This window comes from Lipotes vexillifer, unplaced genomic scaffold, assembly GCF_000442215.2.
Source record: "Lipotes vexillifer unplaced genomic scaffold, Lipotes_vexillifer_v1.1 scaffold1402, whole genome shotgun sequence".
Lineage (NCBI taxonomy): Eukaryota > Metazoa > Chordata > Mammalia > Artiodactyla > Lipotidae > Lipotes > Lipotes vexillifer.
This window is the reverse complement of record NW_006794361.1, coordinates 148,696-153,285: the sequence shown is the minus strand read 5'-3', so window position 1 is coordinate 153,285 and position 4,590 is coordinate 148,696.

Below are 4,590 nucleotides of genomic sequence, written 5' to 3'. Positions count from 1 at the left end.
GGTTTTTCTACAAAATTAAATGTTCCATAGGTTCAAATGTTTCCTCCAAATTCCTGAATTTTTCTGTAATATTTCAAGTATGTCACTATCATAGCCTTGGCTAAATACAAATATGCACACACACATACATTTAACAAATAATTTTTAAAACATGAAATTAAAGATTTATACTTATTGCAATATTTCATTTCTTAAGTAAGCACTGCTTAAAATTCAAAATTAGTTTTACTTATTTTCAGGGTAAATTAGAACAATTGAAATCCCTCATTAGAATTCTAAATACCTAAAAGTCAAAACATATAAAAATGACACTAAACGATTTAGTATATTAGGCAGTTTAATAATCCCCAAAGGAAATTAGAAAGGCAATTACTTGGGTAATATGAATCTCAAAACAAGCTATTCTCGAGCATAAAAATAGAGGAAACAATAATTCTACACAACAAGGAAAGAAAGTGATTTTTTTAAAATTCCTTTTCTTCAATTTTCATGGTTCAGGTTATGCCAGTCGTGTATGGTAGTTAAGTAATTTTATCTCTCTAACCAGCAGTGACCATTTCTGCAGTGGAGAATGAGTTCTGTACAAGGTCAAAAACAGTGTCAATGGTTCTATAAGGAAAAGTTTTTTGAACAAAGTTCATTTAAGACCATTTACTACCACAGAGGCAGAAAACTGCTTCCATTATCCACATGAACCAACATTACTGCTGTAAGTCCAAAGCACAGTTGCCAAGAGTGCTGCGAGTCAGAAAAACAAATACCATATGCTAACATATATATATATATATATATATATATAAAATCTAAAAAAAAAAATTGTTCTGAAGAACCTAAGGGCAGGACAGGAATAAAGACACAGATGTAGAGAATGGACTTAAGGACACAGGGAAGGGGAAAGGGAAGCTGGGACGAAGTGAGAGAGTGGCATTGACATAAACACACTACCAAATGTAAAATAGATAGCTAGTGGGAAGCATCTGCATAGCACTGGCAGATCAGCTCCGGTGCTTTGTGACCACCTAGAGGGGTTGGATAGGGAGGGTGGGAGGGAGATGCAAGAAGGAGGGAATATGGGGTTATAAGTATACGTATAGCTGATTCACTTTGTTATACAGCAGAAAGTAACACACTAACGTAAAGCAATTATACTCCAATAAAGATGTTAAAAAATAATAAAAATTTAAAAATAGAATAATCAAGATAATTTGAATACACCATAATATTATATTAAAATATAAGCAGCATTTACAAAAAAAAAAAAAAAGCTTCAAGCAGTTGCTAAGACTCAGAAGGCCCTGTATGTTTCACCCTGTTCCAGTATAGTGCAGCCCATAACGTCTAAGCAATCAAAGGTCAAACGAAGAGAGCACAAGTCTACTATTATGGAAGATTATTTGGCACACACTCTCAATTTTTAGTGTCTGCACTGGTGGTCAACAGCATTAACCTGAAATGCAAGACATTTTATACAGAACTTGTCATAGGAAATATGATTCCTTTAGAAAACACTTGAAAGTAAATTGCCTATAACATGAACAACTTGCTATTGCGTGCCAATTTACTCCTTTAGGATCATCATGGTTGCTTTATTTTTTAGTGAAAAGAGACCTAATAATTTTACTAGTCCCAATAGTCACATCACCGAGCTCTGAACAATCAAGATGAATACGGAGAATGTCTAGACAGGAAGCGTGGCACCTGGTGTTGCCTCCTGGCACACACAGCTAGAAGGGAAGGGATATCAAAAGGAGACATATAGACTTCTCTTTGCAAGCTACATCCTAGATATGAGCTGAAGGAATGAATATTAATTACAGTGACTTTCAAAAGGAAATGTTTAAAATTTAAGAAGTAATGACACAGAAACAGAACAGCAAACATACTAAAATCCATCAGTTAGTTTAGTGGTTTTCCAGGGTCCTCAGTCTCTCCCTCTATAAATTTCCCTTTTCTGTCTTCAACCATGTTAATTACTACTTTTTAAAACAAAATTTTCATTTTATGCTACCAGTGGTCCTACCTACTCTTCTCTATTTCTAACACTCAAATTCTGCCTTCTTCTATGCCTCCATCCTTCACCATTCTAAGAACTCCATGTTTCAGCCAGACCTGAATTTCTCAATGGCACCAACTCTTGAATTGAAAATGATGCTCTACACTTGAAATGTTATCCATGTTCACCTTCATGTCTTAACGAATTCAAATCTAATCACTTCCTCTTCCATATCTATTATGACCATTCAGTTAGGTCAACTTCCCTGTGCCACTTTTTTATACTATTCTTAGTTATATTTCATCACTTTTCATGCTATATTTTACTTGTCATATTATTTAATAAATTATTTGACTCAAGAATATGTTCTCCTTGTGTCTTTTGTCTCTCTATTCGTGGCCTAAGCATAGTCTCCAGCACTCAACAGGTACTGAATACTTATTGAATAAATAAGTACAAATAAATATAATATATTCAAAAGAATGACTTCACTGTGCTTTTGATGTTGAAATTCATTATCTAGAAATTTATCTGAAATAGTCAATTAGATAACTATATGAAGTGTCAGTACATCTAGGGGACCCAGTTCTCTGGTGTTCTCTTAAGTCTTGAACTTAGTAGTGGGTATATGGGTGTCCACTACCTTTTCCTTTATATATCTGTGTATGTCTGAAATACATCTTAATGAATTTTCAAAACTAAAATAAAAATATAAATACATACAAAAAAGCCACAGATGAATATATTATTTATAAAAGTGAACAACTAGGAAAAACTAAGGTACATTTAATAGGACATAGATAAAATTAATTGTGGTATGTGAATATAAATTAAAACCTACATAAGCATTGAAAATGATGGTTTAGGTCTCTTTTTGTGGAAAATGATCATGATGTATTCTTCAATGGGAAAAACAAACAGATTACAAAATATAAATTATATTGTGACCCCCTTTATTTTAAATTTGCTGTTAATATGAAAGATACCTTAAAGAATTTTTTTCTAAAAGACTCATTGTGATTCATTCTGGGTGGTAAGATTTTAGGATACATACATATTCCCCTCTAAGTAAAATTTAAATGTTTTTTAAATTATTATTCTAATATTCAAAAAAATGTTGTTTGCATTTGGAAAAGAATGTCATAAAAATAATTAATTTCTTATATTTCTTTTCAAAATCAAAAGGAATCCAAAGGGTGTTTGTTACTCTTTTTGTTGGTTTTATTTTGGTTTTATTGTTTGTTTGTTTTAAAATAGTTAACGACCTATAGTTAAATAAAATAAACCAAGGAACACATAACAAAACAACTTTATTTCTTTAAAAGATATATAAAATTTCTCATTTTTTCTCCTTTATGTCATAGTCAGAAAGCAAAGTTTTTCTATATTCATAAAGATATATTTCCTCTTTAGATAGGTTTAGTATGACTATACTACCCAAGGCAATCTACAGATTCAATGCAATCCATATCAAAATACCAATGACATTTTTCACAGAAATAGAATTAAAAAAATTTTAATTTGTATAGAAATACAAAAGACCCTGAACAGCCAATGCAATCTTGAGAAAGAAAAACGGAGCTGGAGGAATCTGGCTCCCTGATTTCAGACTATACTACAAAGCTACAGTAATCAAAACAGTATGGTACTGGCAAACAAATACACACACACACACGTCAGAAATATAGATCAATGGAACAGGATAGAAAGGCCAGAAATAAGGCCATGCACTGTGGTCACCTAATCTATGACAAAGGAGGCTAGAGTATACAATGGAGAGAATGCACTCTTTACAATAAGTGATGCTGGGAAGATTGGACAGCTACGTATAAAAAAAAGAAATTAGAACATCCTCCAACACCACACACAAAAAGAAAAAAGAAAAAAACTTAAAATCGATTAAAGCCCTAAATGTAAGACTGGATACTATATAACTCTTAGAGGAAAACATAGGCAGAACACTCTCTGAGATAAATAGCAGCAATATCTTTTTGGATCCACCTTCTAGAGTAATGAAAATAAAAACAAAAGTAAACATATGGGACCTAATTAAACTTATAAGCTTTTGCACAGCACAGGAAACCATAAACAAAATGAAAAGACAGCCCAGAGTGGGAGAAAATATTTGCAAATGATGTGACCAACAAGGGATTAATCTCCAAAATATACAAACAGCTCATGCAGCTCAATATCAAAAAATGCCAAACAACTGAATACTGTTAACAAGACATGGAAGCAACCTAAATGTCCCTCAAAAGATGAATGGATAAAGAAGATGTGGTACGTATATACAATGAAATATTACTAAGCCATAAAAAATGATATATTTCCTACCCATATTATGGAAGGAGAAAGAAGGGAGTGAAGAGAATGGGGGAAATGAGGAGTTGATGAGACAAATAAAACTGACATAAAAAGATAAAACAAGAATTCTCAAATTTGTTCACTCTCATCCCTCTTTAAAAATCTCATGAAAAATATGAATCTTCACCAGAAAAAAATACAGCATATGCATGCAATTTCACTGCATTCACAGAATCCACAAAGCACATGTATATCTCACAACAAAAAATATGACCTAAAGAGGCAAAAAAAAT